General features: G+C 34.3%; 1 long non-coding RNA gene across 1 annotated transcript; it reads left to right on the top strand.

The window, feature by feature from the left end:
• The first annotated feature begins 5,397 nt into the window (after nt 1-5,397).
• Nucleotides 5,398-5,902, top strand: LOC102665736 (uncharacterized). Its single transcript, XR_414320.4, has 3 exons — nt 5,398-5,450; nt 5,553-5,648; nt 5,729-5,902. It is a non-coding gene; the product is annotated as an uncharacterized lncRNA (long non-coding RNA).
• The last annotated feature ends 15,076 nt before the right edge of the window (nt 5,903-20,978 follow it).

Here is a 20,978-nt window from a genome sequence, read left to right as displayed (position 1 = left end):
ATGTATGTGACAGTGTCATTGGGACACTCCTTAACATTCAGGGCAAGACGAAAGATGGTCTAAATACCCGTCAAGATCTAGCTGACATGGGCATACGATCGCAATTGCATCCAAGGTCTGATGGTAAAAAAATATACTTGCCTCCAACTTGTCATACTTTATCCAGAAAGGAGAAGATCAGTTTGTGCCAGTGTCTAGGCCGGGTTAAAGTCCCACAAGGATACTCTTCAAATATTAAGAGCCTTGTGCAGTTCAAGGAGCTTAAGCTGGTGGGGTTAAAGTCTCATGATTGTCACGTGTTGATGCAGCAATTGTTAGCCGTGGCCATACGAGACATTTTGCCTAACAAAGTCAGGTTAGTCATAGCTCGCCTGTGCTTTTTCTTCAATGCCATATGTAGCAAAGTCCTTGATCCGGTCAAGTTTGATGACCTGGAAAACGAGGCTGTAATTATACTGTGCCAGTTGGAGATGTATTTTCCTCTTGCTTTCTTTGACATCATGGTCCACTTAATTATTCACCTGGTCAGAGAAATCAAATGTTGTGGTCCTGTTTATCTGCGCTGGATATACTCGGTTGAGCGCTACATGAAGATCTTAAAAGGGTATACCAAGAATCTACATCGTCCAGAAGCATCTATTGTTGAAAGGTACGTCGCTGATGTGCCATCATTTTCTTCTATTTTCTAAACCCTTTGTGCACCATTTTAATTATTGATTGGTCTTAATTGTCAATTAATTAGGCAGTTTTATTATTTGGGCTCATTTAGCTAATTTGATGTTTTTAATCCAATTTCAGGAATTAATGAAACATTGGGCTTAATCCGGATTTTGGTTGTGGACTTGAAGAGGGCAAATAAAGCAGCGCTTACCTTAGTTAATTTCTAATTAGAAAATTTCGCAATTTTATTTTATGTTGTATAGTGTTTATTTCGTTTTGGGCCAGAGTATTGTAATAGGGCCCAGTGACTTTGAGTGACTCTTTTTAAATAGCTGCCTTGGGATTCGTGCAGGGCATTCAATTCTGCTATGCTATTTTCATTATTCAGAGCTTTGGTTTTAGGTTTTCACGTTTTTCTGTTCCCTTGTTACAGTTTTCGTTCTTAATGCAAATTTCCGTTTTCTACTTCTAATTACGAGTTCATTCTTGCTTCTTCTTCTGCTTTCATTTACGTTTCTGTTCATTTACGTTTCTGTTCATTTACGTTCTTGTTCATTTACGTTTCTGCTTCATGTTTCATTTGCGTTTTCTGTTTGAATCCATGGAAGGCTAGATTTTCTGGTGTTGTTTCCTTTTGAGGACGAAGTCCAACTCTCTTTGAGGTTTCGTTTGTAATGTGGTTTCCTGGCAGTTTTCCCTTCACCAGTTATCCCAATTTCGTGAATATTAATCAGTGCACGCTTCGAGTTCGATTAATTGCCTTTGAGCCTAACTTGCATTCATGCTTAATGGACGAAGGGCTAACTGGTGTATGTGGTGCCTAATCACGTATTGAAAACCCTAAGTTGATTTTCGCTTAGTAAATTGAAATAGGGTTGGATTAAGTGGTTGACTGTTAGGGATGAATTCTCCATAACCCAGGATAAGAGAGTGGCTTCTGAATCAGAGGAAACAACCCGTTTTTAATATTAGTAGTTTCGTATTCCATTTTATTTGTTCTGCTCTTTAATTACCAAACAACCAAACCCCCCCCCCCCCATCGTTACTGTTACTGCAAGTATATTATGAACATTTGGCTTGTCACTGCTCGTTGGGAAACGACCTAGGATCACTTCCTAGTTACTGCATTTTCATGTTTATTTGATTCGGGTACGGCCTCGATCAGTCGCAGAAGAAGCCGTTGAATTTTGTTCAGAGTACATTGAAAAGGCTAAACCTGTTGGCCTTCCTGAGTCTCGCCATGACGACAGAGTGGGCGGTAAGGGTTCAAGAGGACTGCATGTTATCACTCCAAGTGTAGAAGATTTGTTACAAGCTCACTTGTATGTGTTGAACAACAGTAATGAAGTTTTGCCATACATAGTTCAGCATGAACGTTTAGTCAAACAAAGTAATCCAAAAATGTCAAAGAACTGGGTCTTGAAAAATCATAACAAGACGTTCTCTGATTGGTTTAAAGATACAATCTTTGCTGATGAAAATGCTTCTGAAACATTAAAAAAGCTAGCTCATGGGCCTAAAAGAAATGTTATAACTTGGCAAGGATACGACATAAACAAGTATTCCTTTTACACAAAAGCACAAGACGACAAAAGTACAATGCAAAATAGCGGGGTCACCCTAAGGGCTGAATCTCAACACTTTGCAACTGTACATGATGACAATCCCTGTGTAGCTTCAATCCCTTACTTTGGCTTCATTGATGAAATATGGGAGCTTAACTATGTCAAATTTACTGTTTGTGTTTTCAAATGTAAGTGGGTTGACAGCAACACCGGTGTGCGGACTGATGATGTAGGATTTACGTTGGTAGATCTAAAGAAACTAGCTTACCAGAATGACCCTTTCATCATGGTAGAACAAGCTAAGCAAGTATTTTATGTGCAAGACCCTTGTGATGAAAGGTGGTCTGTGGTTCTACACGGGAAAACAATTGGTGTTAATGTAGAAGATGATGATTCATACATGGACACTTATGTTAGTCCTTTGTCTACACAAATGACTTCTAACAGCGTCGGAGAAGAAGAAGCTGACGACGTTCATGCTAATCGTAATGATCATGATGAAGGAGAATTAATTAACATCGTCTAACGTAATTTTATAATATAATATTTCATTTCGGTACATTCATTTACATAACTCATATAGTGTTTTTTCTCTTTAAAGGACCATGGCTACTCCACCTGCCTCGCCTCCTCCCCCTCTTCCTCCTCCTCCTGTAGACGCATCAGCGTCTCCATCTACGTTGAAGTGGACACGCAAGGCGACACGGCTACGATCATTGGCCACTAGACCACCTGGGGCAGAAAGACCTATGGTCAACGTCGATCCTGCTACTGGCAAGGCCGACGGTCCCCACAAGAAGAAATTAAGAACATATTTGGGGATTGTCGCTCGTGATAAGGTCGACGTGACATATGACACTTGGAAGGAAGTCCCTACTGCTCAGAAGGATTTGATATGGGAGGATATTCAGGTATTTGAGTTTTCTTCATTGATTTTCTTTAATAGTCTAAATTTGTTATTTACTTACAATAAAACCTAATTTATTGTTTGTCAGGCGGAATTTGAAATCCTTGAAGCTTCTGACAGTAGGACAAAGAAGAAAATTATTCAGATTGTCGGCGAGCGTTGGAGGCAGTTTAAATCTGACTTGACTAGAAAATGGGCACTTGGAGCCGACAAGGATGGTGCGGACGACATTGTCTGTGAAAAATATGGCATTAGCAAGGAGAAATGGACCCAGTTTTGTCAGACCCGCAGAGACCCCTCATGGGAGGTATGTACTTTGTCATTTTAGTTGTTTTCCACAACAAAATCACTTCTTATAATTTATTGTAATAATCATTTTCATTAATGTTAAACTTTTGCAGGATGTGTGGAAAAAGGCACAGGCCTCCCAGAAGCAAAACACTGCCCCCCACGTATTGTCTCGTGGGGGTTATGAATATTTAGAAGAAAAGCTCATGGCTGAGAAGACAAAGAAAAGACTGGAGGAAGCTGCCCAATCTGGAAGCACTGAGGGCATCATTGACCCTCCATCTCCCATCAGACGCCACGTGAAATGGAAGATAGCCCGCACGAAGAAAACTGGACAGATGACATTTGAGGCAGCAAAAGAAATAGCTGACAGGATTGTAAGTCATTTTTAATTAATAATTGTAATTATCTTTGTGTATTTTGTGAATTCCTTGGACAAATAAGTGTTCGGTACAGGAATCTTTGGACGAGCAGGCATCACAAGGATCGTTCATCCCCCATGGACGTCAGGATATCCTGACTGCTGCCATTGGGCGACCAGAGCACCCTGGCCGTGTTCGTGCTGTTGGAGCCGGTGTCACCATAAAACAATACTTTGGATCGGCTTTACGAACATCCCGCAGTTCTTCCTCCATGCCTCCTGAAGACCTAGAACAGCTGACCCAACAAATCAGAGACCAACTGGAGGAGTCAATTACAGAAAAAGTGACTCGAAAGATGATGGAATCCTTCAGCTAGATGCAGTCCCAGTTTCAGTCTCAGATGCAATCACAGGGACTTGCACTACCTCCAGAGCCAGAGGTTGGTCCCTCAGGTCCTCGTGTCAGCACAAAGGAGAGTTGTGTTGCTCCCTCAGGGAACAATCCAGGGACGGGTGACTCAGACAAATGCGGGCTATATATTGAAGAAAATCCTTCCCGCCTGGTTGCCCTAGGAAGACTTTATGAGGGATCCACAACAGTTCACAACATCCCTTTGTTGCATGGCCAAGTCAAGGTTGGTGTTGAGGAGGTTAAAGATGCAGAGGCTCTCGTTCCTGTACCCACTGACGAGGTTACCTTAGTGGGGCAGGCACTTAACACCTTCCTTGCTTGGCCAACACATCTTGTGAAGTGTTTATCAGAACAGGTATTTTACTCTGATTATATGTTTATTTTTTCAATTAATTTGTTCACTGTAATCAAAACTTGCTAATTAACTATGTTTTATCAACAGGCAGTTGTGTCTCCAGCAAAATCTCTAGAAAGCCTGGATGAAGAGGTCGACGATCCCCTGTACCTGATGACATTGACCATCCCACAACTGTTTTTGAAGCCACTCCAGGTTATGTGGGATGCTACCATATTCGGGGTGTTTAATCAAAACTTCCTGTTGTATATAAAGCACGAAGATCTCTCTGAAATTGCACACGGTGGTCAATGTCTCAGCATATCTGTTATACAGTTGTGGATTATGTAAGTCATTTTAGATTACTATTAATTACCAAAGTAATTGTTTTAAATTCATACATAATTAACTTTGACTTAACAACACAACCATCTGACCGAGACAAGTGTGCGAGCGGGGAATTCTGATGTGTATGGATTCCTCGAGCCATAGTCCATTCAGAGATCTGGGCAATCACAATTTGAATCTGAAAGTTACATCAAGAGTTGGATACAGAGTTCAAAACGAGATGTTTACCTTGGAGCCTATCTGAATGGGTAAGTCAAACACAATAATTGAATTTAAATAATCTATACTACTACAATAACCCATATTCGTCTCTACTGCAGCGGACACTGGCAAATGGTCGTCATTCTGCCTAAGGAAAACCTAGTTGTCTGGTTTTGTTCTTTACATAACAGGCCAGACAACTACCTTAAGGGAATAATTAACAGGTCAGTATGGTTTTCAATACATTTTCATTGGCACAACTCAACAACATCAATATTTTAATGTTCCTCATATTCAACACTAGTGCTTTGAAAGGACTTGATGATACTCCACAACTGAAATCCAAGGTTGCTGCTAGGTGGATTGTTGTTAAGGTACGTGATTTAAATAAAAGTTCTACTTATATATATTTTATGTGTGTGTACACTAATTGTAGTTAACGTTTAATTAATATCCAAATTTCATTATGTATTTAGTGTAATAGACAAAAAGGAATCACTGAATGTGGCTACTACGTGATGCACTGGATGTCCACGATAATCTTAGGATCTTTCAGGAATAGTTGGGAGACGGTAATTGTTTATTACAAACAAATTTGGTTTTTTATAATTGTTATTACATTATTAATATATTTTTTTATTTGATCATGCAGTATTTTAATGAAGTTAGACCATTGGAAGCAGAGAGATTCAAGGCACTTCGCATACAGTGGGCACAGTATTATCTAAAAGTTAGAAATCAAACATAGGATGTTAGGCAACTATGTAACTTTAGGTTAATTAATTAGTTTACGTACTTTGCATTACATTTTTTACAATTGTTGTTTCATCTTAACATTGAACAACCTTTGTTAATAGCTAGTTTTTTGCTAAAATCTATTTGAAAACTGAATGCAAATGATATATGTTGTGTGCTGTGTGGTCTGATTTTAAATTTACAGGTTAAATTTTGGTTTTTTTGTAAAAACAGAGACATTATTTAAAAAAAATTCCTGAAAACAACATCGGTTTTTTTAACTATCAATAGCAACACATTCATTAACATCGGTTTTCTGTAAAAAAACCGATGTTAAATTTAGTTAACATCGAGTTTTTAAAAAAACCGATGTTAAAATTCAATAGTAACACATTCGTTAACATCAGTTTTTTAAAAAAACCGATGTTAACTGTCAATAGTAACACATTCGTTAACATCGGTTTTTTATAAAAACCGATGTTAACTATCAATAATAACACATCCGTTAACATCAGTTTTTTGAAAAACCGATGTTAACTTGGTTAACATCGGTTTTTCATAACAACCGATGTTAACTGTCAATAGTAACACATTCGTTAACATCGATTTTTTATAAAAACCGATGTTAACTGTCAATAATAACACATTCGTTAACATCGGGTTTTTTATAAAAACCGATGTTAACCCACGTTAACATCGGTTATTTTAAAAAACCGATGTTAACTGTCAATAGTAACACATTCGTTAACATCGATTTTTTTACAGAAAGCCGATGTTAACTGTCAACAGTAACACATTCGTTAACATCGGTTTTTTGTAAAAATTGATGTTAACTTTCAACATTAATATACATTTTCTGGGTGTAATTCATATTAGCAACATCGGTTATTTATATAACCTATGTTGGTAATTTTACGTTAACATCGGTTTTTCAAAAACCGATGTTAACGATAATACTATCAACGTCGGTACTTTCAACATCGATTCAAAAACCGATGTTGAAAGTCATAAATAACCGATGTAGAAAGCATATTTTCTAATAGTGATAGATTGGCAGGTGATCAAGCCAATAATATCAAATTGCAACTGATAGCTACTCGGGGAAAATATGGTTGTGTATATAATATGCCTAATGTTCCGGAAATTGTTGCACTTATTGTTGGCGATTTTCATCCAGGCTCAAAAAGAGATATTATTGTTGAAATTCAAAATGGAGAATTACAAAGAATCCATGAACTTCACCCTATCTATCTACCACTATAGTACCCTCTACTTTTTCCTTATGGAGAAGACGGATATAGAGCTGACATACTTCACTGTTCTACTTCATCCAGCAAAAAAAGAAAGCGAAACCGTCTGACAATGAGAGAGTGGTTTGCTTATAGACTTCAGTCCAGGTCAAATGAAGCACAAACTTTATTGCATTCTCGAAAATTATTTCAACAATTCATTGTTGAAGGTTATACCATGGTCGAATCTGAAAGACTTAGCTATATCAGAAACAACCAAAAGAAGCTTAGAGTTGATAAGTATTCTAGCTTACAAAGTTCATCGGATACTGGAACAACTAAAGGCTTAACCAAGGGAAAAAGAGTCATCTTACCTTCAACGTTTGTTGGGAGCCCACGTTATATGGATCAACTTTACTTTGATGGTATGGCAATATGCAGTCATGTTGGTTTTCCAAATCTTTTTATTACTCTAACCTGTAATCCAAATTGGCCTGAAATTCGTAGATTACTTTCACCTTTGAATCTCAAACCAACAGACAGGCCAGACATTGTATCACGAATTTTCAGATTAAGATATGAACACATGTTGTCATACTTAACAAATGGTCAATTACTGGGAAAAGTGGTTGCATGTAAGTTGACTATCATTTTTATACTTAAATACAAATATAAGTTGGTCATTTGCCCATTTTTCTTTGTTCTATAATGCAGATATTAATGGCTAAAATATTACAATTTAATCAACACTTTTACAGATATGAAATACAGAATTAGACTTACCATCATAACATTATCTTTTATCTATCACAGATATGCATACTATAGAGTTTCAAAAGCGAGGACTCCCTCACGTGCATTTATTTCTATTTCTACATCTAGATAATAAATATCCATCTTCAACTGACATTGACGAGATAATATCAGTAGAAATACCTTCCCATGAAGATGACCCAGAACTCTACAGATTGGTGGAAAATCATATGATACATGGCCCATGCGGAATTTTACAACCCAACTCTCCATGTATGAAAGAAGGCAAATGCAGTCATTTTTATCCTAAACAATTTCAGCCTCAGACTCTTTTGGATTCAAACGGTTATCCAGACTATCATAGAAGAAACAATGGTCATTCAATTTCAAAGAATGGTGTTATCATTGATAACAGATATGTAGTACCTTACAATCCAAAATTACTAAAAAAAATATCAGGCACATATAAATATTGAATGGTGTAATCAAAGTACTTCAATCAAATATTTATTTAAATAAATAAACAAAGGCTATGACAGAGTGACTGCTGTAATGGTTTCTGATAGCAATGACACAACTCAAAATGTTAACATTCAAAATGATGAACTTAAAGAATATCTAGATTGCAGGTAATTTCATCTTAACCTGCATAATTTATTTTCTCACTATTATTTTTACTAACCAACCTATATCACAGATACATTTCTCCCTGTGAAGCTGCTTGGAGAATATTTGCTTTTCCAATCCACGGCAGAAAGCCTGGTGTTGAGAGATTGTATTTTCATCTTCCAGATCAACACAATATTCTTTATGAAGATCATGATGATATAGATGATGTACTATCGAAACCAACTATTTCAGATTCAAAATTCCTAGCTTGGATGAACACTAATAAAGGTTTTGCTAAGGCCAGGAATCTTACATATTCACAATTTGTGTCAAAGTTTGTATATAATAAAAGAAACAGATCATGGCAACCCAGAAAAAAAGGATATACCATTGGAAGGCTCATATGGGTACCACTAACCACAGGAGAATTGTTTTATTTAAGAATGATGCTTGGTAGCTGCAAAGGACCTACTTCATTTGAGGATATCAGGACTATTGCAAATATCCAATATCCAACATATAGAGAAACATGTTTTGCAATGGGCTTTCTACAAGATGATAGAGAATATGTTGAGGCAATCAAAGAGGCTAAGGACTGGGGCACAACTAATTATCTAAGGAAATTGTTTATATTAATTCTATTAACAGGTGCCATGACCAAACCTGAAGAAGTTTGGAACCAATGTTGGCATTGGCTAGCTGATGACATTGCATATCAATATAGCAAATCAACAATGAACTCAGGTAGGCCGTGACTGTTTTTATGTTCCACAGTAATGGTCAGAATCATTCACTAACAACTTGATTTTTATTTCTTATTCACTAACAACTTGCTTTTTATTTCTTAGAAGTACAAATCAATGATGATACTCTTAGAAATTTGACATTGATTGAAATTGAACAACCATGGCACATAAACCAAAGATCACTAAAAGACTATCCTACAATGCCATATCCTCAGGATATCAATCTCACATCCTACCTACAAAACAACTTGGTATTATCAGAACTTGACTACAACCATGATGCAATGAGATCAGAATTTGAGCATCTTTTTGCATCCATGACAGGAAATCTACCTATTCATATATTATAAATTCTATTCATAACAGTTAACATCTTACAAAGAAATGCTCATTGTGAATTATAAATTGTATTGATGTTGTTAATATTATATTAATAACAGGCAATCTACCCTCATTTAATTCTTTCCATCAACAACAAAATTAATCTTCATTTCAATATAACAATACCTTACCTATCAATATAGATGAACAAAAAACAATTTATGACAGAATTATCCAAGCTGTCAACAACAATCAAGGTGGAATGTTTTTCCTATACGGATTTGGAGGCACAAGAAAAACATTCATATGGAGAACATTAGCAAGTTCATTGAGAACAGAGAATCAAATTGTTATTATTGTTGCTTCTAGCGGAATAGCCTCTCTATTATTACCAGGAGGTAGAACTGCACATTCCAGATTTAAAATTCCTGTACCAATTTTTGAAGACTCAACATGCAATATCCATCAAGGGACCCAATTAGCAAAATTACTGAACCAGACAAGTCTAATAATTTGGGATGAAGCACCAATGGCCCACAAATTTTGTTTTGAAGCACTTGATCAAAGTTTAAGAGACATTTTCACAAATAAATCAAACTCAAATCAAATATTTGGAGGCAAAGTTATAGTATTCGGTGGAGATTTTCGCCAAATACTACCAGTCATCCCAAGAGGGACCCGCTCAGACATTGTAAATGCAATAATCAATTCATCCTATCTATGGGATTCGTGTGAAATATTGACCTTGACAAAAAACATGCGCTTACACAGCAATCTAGAATCAGTTGATGAACAAGAAACTGCCACATTTGCTAAATGGATTCTAGACATTGGAGATGGAATTATAGGTGATGAAAACGATGGTTATGCTACAATTCAAGTTCCTGCTCATCTACTCATTACTCAATATGATGATCCAATCAGTGCTATAGTCAAATCAACATTCCCAAACTTAGATCAACACCACAATAATCATGAATTCTTTAAATCCAAGGCAATACTAGCTTCAATAAATGAAACAGTAGAACAAATCAATCATTACATACTATCCTTCATTCCAGGTAATTATCTCATTACTTATTTAATTGACATTTCCTCAGTCAAAAATATAATCACTAAAACCGCAATTTTGCAAATCATAGGTGACCACATGGAATATCTAAGCTCTGATTCTATTGATAAATCAGAAACCAGTGAAGATTCATATTTCCAATCAATTACTACTGAATTCCTTAATTCATTGAACACATCCAGTTTGCCAACTCATTCTATCAAACTTAAAATTGGAAGTCCTATAATGCTCTTCAGGAACCTCGACCAAAATCAAGGTCTATGTAATGGTACTAGATTAGTGGTAACAAAGATGGCAAAACATGTAATTGCAGCTGAAATTATCTCAAGCAAAAACATTGGCCTCGTTGTTTATATTCCAAGAATGTCAATGTCCCCTTCACAATCACCCTGGCCATTTAAACTATTGAGAAGACAATTTCTGATTATGCTATCTTATGCAATGACAATTAACAAGTCACAGGGACAATCGTTATCCATGGTTGGACTTTATTTGCCAAAACCTGTATTCACTCATGGCCAATTATATGTTGCATTGTCAAGGGTCAACTCAGCAAAAGGATTAAAAATCCTGATTCACAATGATGAGCAGAAAAGTATGAATTCCACTACCAATGTAGTATTCAAAGAAGTGTTCAGAAACATTAAAAGATAAATTTTAGTTGTTTAATATTAGGTTCAATTCTATTGTCATGCTTTCTGAAACAGTCTTATTCTTTAACAATCAATTCTTCAATATTACATTATGACTGCATTATACAATTGAACTTATTACAATCTTCAATACAATTGAATTGATTTTAAATACTGAGAATTGACTATCAGCTTCAATTCATTTGTCATCGTTTCTGAAACAGTGCTACTCTTTTGTAATCACTTCTTTCACATAATTCCATTGATTTTAAATATTGACAATCCACCAACAATAACAACAAGCAATCTTTAATTTTTAAAAAACTGCCTTTTTAATCAAACATGACCGCTTGGACACAGACACACAGTCAGATAGATACATACATATATACACATGGTTTTACTAATAACAAAATAATAACCATCGAGAAATTTAATTACCATCACAGGAACATGTAAAATACTTTAGTGATTCGGTGAACTTTACATTATTAATCTGTTAATTAATCCATTAAGCCGAATACCTTATAGAAAAAATTAACCCATTCAAGGCCCAACTATTACATGCACACCACAAACAACACTAAAGTCCAATCAGTTCTGAAACCATTCACAAAAACACCGTTTGGTTACTTCCACAACTATTCACGTTCAGACTCTTCACATCACCACTAGCTTTCCCATTCAAGAAGCAACAATTGAGTTGCACCGTTTCCAACAAAAACCTACCGCCACTTATGGCATTGGGAAGTTAAATCAATTAATCAAATCCACTCAACTATTAAGCCATATTACACGTTCCTCTGCAAACTTCATCTCAACATCCTATCACCATACTTTCACTTCAGAAAAACCCAAAATGAGTATCACATCCTCCACCGCTTCAACCAGAGTAAGGAGTGTCTTTTTAAAATTTTATACCTTCCAATGCATCATTTGTTCACTTTTAATTTTCTATGTTACTAAATCGTGTCTTCATGCAGACCAGATATCCAATTGTAAGACCACCTGCAATCATCCAATTCAGAGCAGCTTTGCACAATGACCAGGTTATAGTTTAAAATACAAAAAGCTTTTTTTCGTTCCCTTGCATCTGTTTTTTATTCCTTACATTCCATTTGCATGGTTTTTGATTTATCATATTATTTCTTTAGACTTACAATTCTTTCGTTCTGTTTTTTCCCTGTTTGCTGCCTTACCTATTCTGTTTTTGTCTCTTTTCGCTGGCTTCCATGCTTGCATTGCATTTGCATGCTTTTCGATTTACCACATTATTATTTTAAATATATAGCATCTTGACTTTGCTTTTCTGGTGTATATTCATCATACTTCAGTTCTGCTCTATTTTGCATTTCATTCTTAACATTTCATATATTACTGATTTTCATATACTTTAGTTATCCTTTGACTGTAGTTTTCGAGTGGTACTTTATATCATTTTCGTTTAGTTCCTTTAATTTTTTTTATTTCTCTTTTGACATATTATTTCTTTTCATACAATTTCTTCGTTTTTATATCCAGACATTCATAGAAATACCCCCATTCTACCATGAACAATGGGCACCAAATTACCCACAAGAGGTCCGGTTCAAATACAATGGAGCAACCTATCCAATACGAGTCCAACAACACCGAGGCAGATGTTTTTTTGCAGATGGACTCACAGACTTCAGAGTAGATTTAAAAATCTACGAGTCTATCATCATCAACTTCTTTGCCTGCGATGATAACACCATTTTTTATCTACACTTTACACCTCCCCTGAATCAACAGACATGTGGCAGACCAATACTTCATTCCCGTCAACATATCTGGACAACAGAAATAACCCAATGTATACTGGGTGCTCCCTAACCGCTGGTAACTTGCAATTACATCAACTTGCATTTTTATGACAATTTCAATCACATTATTAATCTGTATAAATAATATGCAGGAAATCCCATCACATGCAAGCAAATATCTGAAAGAATGTGTGTTGGATCGAGTGGCCTCAGAATAATTAAGAAGGGGGTTGAATTAATTATTCCTAAACCTTTACCAATTAAAAAATTACTCTTTTAAGGCTTTTACTAAATTATTTAAGAGAATGAGGAGTAGAAGAGAAACTTAACAAAAAGTAAAAGCGGAAATTAAATGCACAGCGGAAAGTAAAAGAGTAGGGAAGAAGGAAACAAACACACAAGAGTTTTTATACTGGTTCGGAAACAACCCGTGCCTACATCCAGTCCCCAAGCGACCTGCGGTCCTTGAGATTTCTTTCAACCTTGTAAAAATCCTTTTACAAGCAAAGATCCACAAGGGATGTACCCTCCCTTGTTCTCTTTGAAACCCTAGTGGATGTACACTCCACTAGAACTGATCCACAAGAGATGTACCCTCTCTTGTTCTCAGTCAAACCCAAGTAGATGTACCCTCTACTTGTACCACAAAGGATGTACCCTCCAATGTGTAAGACAAAGATCTCAGGCTGTTAAACCTTTGATACTTTGTGAATGGGGATACAAAAGAATTCTCAGGCGGTTAAACCTTTGAACGCTTTTGTATTAGGGAATGGGAAGAATCAAAAGAATTCTCAGACTGTGTCGTTTTGAATTCTTTGACAAGGGAGAAGGGAGACACAAAAGAATTCAGGCGGTTAGTCCCTTGTTCTTTTGGAAAAGAGAGAAGAGAGACACAAAAAGAATTCAGGCGGTTAGTCCTTGGCGAATTCTTTTTGGCAAAGGGAGAAGAGAATGAAAAGATGAATAGCACAAGTTTTCAAGGTTTGGAAAACCAGAAAACTTCAGAAAGCTTTTGGTACAAAGAAGAAGAAGAAGTTCAAAGAGATTCAAGGCTTGTAAAGGATTGTAATGAAATGATTGGAAAAGTATTCAAGACTGTTGTTAGAAAGATTGATTGAAAATGCAAAACAAAGCCTTGCTTTTATAGACTCTTCATGTTTGGTCAAGAAGGCCATTCAGAAGAGTTATAACTTTTTAGAAAAACTTAAAACCCATTTGAAAAAGTCAAAACCTTTTTGAAGAGTTACATCTTTTGATTTTTCAGAAACAGTCACTGGTAATCGATTACCAAATAAGTGTAATTGATTGCACAAAGCTTTTGAGTGAAACAATGTGACTCTTCATTTTTAAATTTGAATTTCAACGTTCAAGGACACTGGTAATCGATTACCAAAACATTGTAATCGATTATAGCCTTTTGAAAATATTTGGAACGTTGTAAATTCAGTTTGAAAACTTTTTCAAACTCATTTTTCTACTGGTAATCGATTACAACAATATGGTAATCGATTACTAGAGAGTAAAAACTCTTTGGTAAAGGTTTTGTCAAAAACTCATGTGCTATTCAAAGTTTTGGAAAAACTTTTTAATACTTATCTTGATTGAGTCTTTTCTTCATTCTTGAATCTTGAGTCTTGAATCTTGATCTTGATTCTTGAGATCTTGAATCTTGAATCTTGATTCTTGATTGTAGACTTTCTTCTTGATTCTTGAACTCTTGACTTGTTCTTGATTCACTTGAGTTGTTCTTTGATCTTTTGAGCTTTTTGTTCATCACCTTTGTCATCATCTTTTGTTGTCATCATTGTTATCATCAAAACACCTTTGAATCATTGTTGATTCATCATGAAGTTTTGCTTCCACAATGTGACAATCACTTGACAATTTTAAGGAAGAATGCACCTCCTGTGCAATGGGACGTCGTTACGCTTGACCGCGGCATTAAAGATAAAAGTATCGTCCGACCATGGTATAAGTTTCTCAACGAAAATGACTTCCATCGTGGAGACGAAGTATCATTCTACTACCGGCCACATGAAAGAATTTGGGAAATAGTCATTAGAAAAGAAAGGAAGTGGCAATAATTTTCATTTTATATGTAATTATATTTTGTTTATTTTCTCTGAACAATTTTTCTTTTACCAACATTATAAATATATATTTATCTAATCTTCAATTATACTACTCTGATTGCAATTTTACTAACCAAGTGACTCGTACGTACGCACGGGTTACAGACTAGTTTAAATATAAAAACAATACACCATTTTTAATTTGAAAAGTCTTATAACATGTTATAATTCTCATCAATTTAAAAACAAAATTAAACAAGTCACTAACATTTGGGATTACATCTCACACCCCTCCCTAGGATCAAAAGGGTCATTCATCTAGTTGCCTCACTGTGTTAGTCTTGTTCTTTTATATTCATGTGTTCTTGTATATAAACAATTATATGTTCATAAAAAAATCCTGGATTAGCCACGGAAAATAGCGATTGAAATATTTTGGTCACAAACTGCAACCAATTTAGCCGCTGATAACAAAAACATCATTTACAAATAACAACGACAACTTTTGTGACTAAAAGTTTCAATAGTAAAATTGTAGTTGTTATTTCAGAAGCAAAGTAGTTTAATCTTTTTAAAAAAAAGACTTGGAATTTCTAGCGATCAAGTTGGTGACTGAATATGTTTTTACTCAAACATATTCAACTCGTAAATCACATTCTTTTTTAAAATTTTAATGAAAAGGATATACATAAATATCTTTCTATATATTAGTTGTATTTCGAGGATCAATATACAATTTTTTTTAATTAACAATTTTTTTAAAATAAATCCATTTACGAACATGAAATAAATGCAAAAAGAATTTATAAAACAAATCAAAGTATAATTCGCTTTATTTCAATTTTACATAAATATTTTCATATTTGATCACTGATAGAGTTAATAATGAAGGAAACAACGATCGGTTTAATTTTGGCCGCTAAATAACAATTGTTTATTATTTTATAGCGACCGAAAACACTTTAGAGTCTAATTTGAAATTTTGCTAATATTTGATTATTAATATTAATAATATTGTAAATATTTTAAATATTTAATATAATTTAAAATAAAAATAATTATATAATAATTTAGGATGCAATTTTTTAATATATTTTTTAAAAAACCTAACATATTAATGTGTTACAAGATTTTCTATGAAAATAAAGGCACTTTACGTGTTGGCACATTAATAATCATTAAAATTGCTATTTAAACCACTTTAAGGACCAAAAGGCGATACATTTCCAAATTAGAGACTAAAAATATAGGATAAAATATTTTTGAGGGACTAAAGTCAAAGAACCTTAAAATAATTATATGGGGTAAAGTTAATCAAATTTTTTCTATAATATAAAAATTAAGATATCAATATTAATATCATAATAAATATTCTATATAATTAATATTATAAATATAATATATCTTTGAGTTGTGAATATACAGTTTTTATTGTTATTGAAGTTGAACTTTATTATACATTTTAATGGAGATATTATAAATCTTTTTAGATTTGACTATGATAAAAACATAATTGTTTAGTGTTTACAATTATTAAGCAGGTTAGAATTTAGTAATTACCAATGTAGTGCAAAATAGGTGAAAAAATGTAATTTATTTAGTGGCTGGATATTTTTGTCACTAATATGTATATACAAAGATATTACAATTTGCTACTGAAATGGAGACCACCTTATTGATTCAGTAATGATGAATTATTTATTTCTTCAAGCAATTGAAATACTGAGGTTGTTATATTGCCATCGACACATTGACCAATTTTCTTTTAATTGTTTATTTTTTTCAGCGATCGAAATTGTTTGGTGCCTATATCACCACCAACATAGGGATCGAAAGCATAATCTAAAACTATAAATTAAAATAATTTAACATAACTTAGTGACCAAAATAGAAACGGAAGTTTCAGTCATTGAGTCAATCCAAAGTAATAAAAAAAAACAACTAGATTATAAGCAACAAACTAATAAATAATAGCGATTAATTATATCAGTCGTAGAACAACAACCAAAGAATAATTCAGTCGCTAATGGTTTGGCGACTTGTGTTTTACCAATCGATTTGGTCCGATCACTGAACTCAACAACGACTGATTTTCTCATTTAGCGATTGATTTTCTTGGTGGCTAATTTGTGATTTTCAGGTAGAGATAATAATCAACATTCTATCATTCTTATAAATATGCCCATTGCTAGATTTATATTCAAGGGCTTGCCCAAGAATATTGGAGACCAAGAATTCTTATCGAGATTGCTAGAGTAATGGGTACCCTGATAGCTTTGGATGAGTTCACTAGGTCAAGTAGCTTTGGTCATTTTGCTAGAGTGTTGGTTGACATCGACCTTTTAGGTAATATGCCAAATGAAATATCAGTTGAAAGAGATTCTTATGCCTTTTTCTCTAGCATAAACTATGAGAAATTACCTTTGTTTTGTAATTTTTGCAACAATATTGGTCATGTTGTGACCAACTATAACAAGAAAGCAAGTTGATTAGATGATAAGATGAAGAAAGATAAAATCAGTAAGCAAGAGGATCTTCAAATCCTTGCAAACTTTTGGGGACAAGTGGAGAATAATGAAAGAGATGTGGCAACAAACATGAACAACTCTGCAACCACAACAAACAACTTTAAAGTGGTTCTTCTAATTACTCAACGAAACAGGACCTCCAAGAAAAAAGTAATCGCATTTATGTTCTGTCCTTGAATGCTCTTTTGTAGGTTGGTCTGGCTTACTTTGTTTGGTGAAGGCATTCCCCAGATAATTATAGGGATGTTTTGAGTCCTCTTTTTATCTAGTAGGTAGTGCATTTTTTTGTTTCTGTTTTGTAGATTTTTTTCCTAGTTTAAGGTGTTAAGTCAGTCCAATATGTCATAACTGGACGATCGATTCATATACCCAATGTTTTGACTGTAACAATGATATAAATTATTGATGAACTAATGATTTATTCATAAGTGAAACAAAACTTACTATATATGTCTCCACATGGTAACAATATTCAACATTATTGCTCGTATGAGTAATCATCCAATGGTCACATGACCTTGTTTTCATTAAGTTATATCTTGCGTCCAATGCGTTGTTATAAACAAGTGTCCAATCATTTGTGAAAACCAGTGTGTACACACTATGTTCTTCTATAACGTCCAAAGGACTTATTCACTTGCACATCTTTTTATATTATGCATAAGTGATGTCTAATCTTGTACTGGATTCATGTTAGCTAAAAAGAGAAGTGCACGTACCCATATTCTTGTATATTCATTTTGCCTCTCTTATTTGAATTGTTAACATTTGAAGCCACTACATGTATTAAGTGTGGGGAGGGGTATCATTGCTCCTACTACTTTGAGCTCTCAGTTTATATATGTGACCTCTTACATAGTTCTAGTTCTAGTATTATGAAAATCTCTTGGGTTTAGAACTTTGTGTTTTTATTTAGTCCCTTGATAAAGAAAAGATTAGTGTGTGTGTGTGTGTATTTGGGTGATTGGGGTTTTCTTTAGGAGGGAACACTAGCATGCATGATTGTGAACTGCTCTTAGAGTTACCCTCAAATATATGAGTTTTGAGCCTTGATTCTCTTAGTGTGTGCGAATTAATCCTTTAAGTAGCATTGTTCTATTCTTTGTTTTGACATGCATATCCTTGAATGAATTGTGAATTTTCTGAAAAGATGAGACACTGATAGGCTTTCTTGAGACATGTGAACTTTTTGATAAGTTTTCCCCTAGCTGACCACTTTGAGCCTGAATGATTATTTTTTTTCCTTGAACTATATTGATTGCGCTACTACAAAAACAAGCTTTAACGATGCTCATTGAACGACGGTTCTACCAAAATCATCATCCTTGCTGCCTTTAATTTTGCTTCTCTTTGTCGGGAACTCGTCTCTCCTCATTCCATGAAACTCTCTTTGAGAAATGTTTTCTCTTTTAGACACTTTATCAAGCATTTCAAAGATGTTGATGAACAATACTACTATATATGAGTATGGTTAAGTAAGGTACATAAATTATTTGAAACCTTATCACTGTTTTTATTTCCACAGATAAAAAAAAGATAAATGTGGTTGAATTTTCTTGCTTCAAAGTTCAAACTTGTGTTTTTATACAAAATAGTTAATGAAATGGTATAAACAAAGTGATGAATTGATTAAGATTGCTGATTAAGGTTATAGAATTCTACTTGTATACTTTCAGTGGTAGCATGTGTTAACTGACTTTGTGTAATTAATTATAATAAATAGATTATACTATTGAGAACTGCACTTTTTGAAGTTATTTAAAGCTATATTGCATAGGCAATATACATATGTTTGTCATACCTTATGATAATATTCTATTTTATTTTTTTAAAAAAGAAAATGAGAAATATTAAATTCTCTATTACTTTATCATAATTTTATAAGTACTTCATTATTGTGTTAAGAGTGTATTGTGCATTACTACACTATATGCAGTTGAAGACTACCACACTATGCAATGAAACTGTTTCATCGTAAATTTTATTCCTTTTGTCCCTTTTTTTGTGGTTATCAAAATGGATAAGAAACACACACACTAAAACTCCTAAATTAGAGGGTCCTATAAAATTCTAAACCATAGGAAAAGTATCCTTAAAAAGAAAAAAAAAAGAAAAATTGCTATACTTTCAACGGCTAACCATTTGTTAGGGAGAATATCAAATAACTTTTCACTGTTGACCATGAGCCACTTTACCTATTTTATTTTTGTCATCTTTCTTTAGTTTTTCAATTGTCTGGATGATTTCAATAGGATGAAAGTGAAAAAATGACATCAATATTTCTATTCCCTATCATTGATCTTTAACCTTGTTCAGCTAGAACACCAGAGTTACATTTACATTTTGTTTAATTTTTTCTTCAAGGGGGGGTTTGTAAGATATACAAGTCAACCCTCATTTGATTTTGATTATTACTATGATGATTATAAAAAACAATGACTTTTTTTTATGTGGTAATGGCTAAAATGTCCCCTATGTGAGTTTTCTGTTGTGGGGTTGTGACAAGTGCATGCATGCAAAAAAGGGTTTCCATTGTGGGGTTGTGACAAATGCATACATGCAAAAACTAAGACCTTGAAAAGCATTATCGTTTGAGAATGGAACCTACTTTGAAGGAAACAAAAAAGGGTTTGAATGCAAGGGACATTCTACTTCATTTATTAAGAGTTCTTCATGTTTCATAGGAGATTAGCTACATTTTCATGCAAAGGCATCCATTTGTTTCGGGTGCTTTGTTAGTCCTTTTCATTTTGTACATATTTGTTTATGTTATTTACAACTTGTTGGAGTTTTGAGCAAAACTCCCTTAAAAGTGTCAACAATGAGGAGAAAAGCAATGGACCAAAATTTTTACCAGAGTTGCTCAGGAACGAGAGGCGTGGTTTTCTTTATAAGTGTTCATCACATAATGCAACAAGTAGAAGAAAAAACTTCATTGGGAAGAAATTGGATGTGTATAGTGGTTTAGAAATAAAAGCCAAGGATTTATCGTCGGAGTTCTACAATAAATTCACAAGAAACAAATAAGAGATTGGAAGGACTAAATTTTACAAGGAAGGAATTGGTTCTTTGGAGGCTTCTATAAAGAAAGTTTTGTTTGTTGAACCTTCAATGTTGGACTTGGTGACTCATGGTGCTAGTTTTGATGGTCTAGAGAAAAAGACAGAAATCAAAGAGGATGAGAAAAAAGCTCAAGAGGGTGGTAACAAAGGTGAATTGACAGAGGATGAACAAAAAAATGAGATGGATCTAGGGACATGTGAGTTGGAGAGACACAAAAGGTTGGAGAGTCTTATATGTAGAAAAAGAGCAATGAAACAATTGAAGTTATAGATTAAGAAAGGTCTAATTCATATGAAATCAGTTACTCCAAGCCAAATTGCTCCACTATTCGTTTCAAGACTCAACTCTTTTGATTCTC

The sequence above is a fragment of the Glycine max genome, chromosome 5 (assembly GCF_000004515.6).
Source record: "Glycine max cultivar Williams 82 chromosome 5, Glycine_max_v4.0, whole genome shotgun sequence".
Taxonomy (NCBI): domain Eukaryota; kingdom Viridiplantae; phylum Streptophyta; class Magnoliopsida; order Fabales; family Fabaceae; genus Glycine; species Glycine max.
The sequence above is the reverse complement of the archived record's forward strand: the minus strand, read 5'-3'. Positions and strand labels throughout refer to the sequence as shown.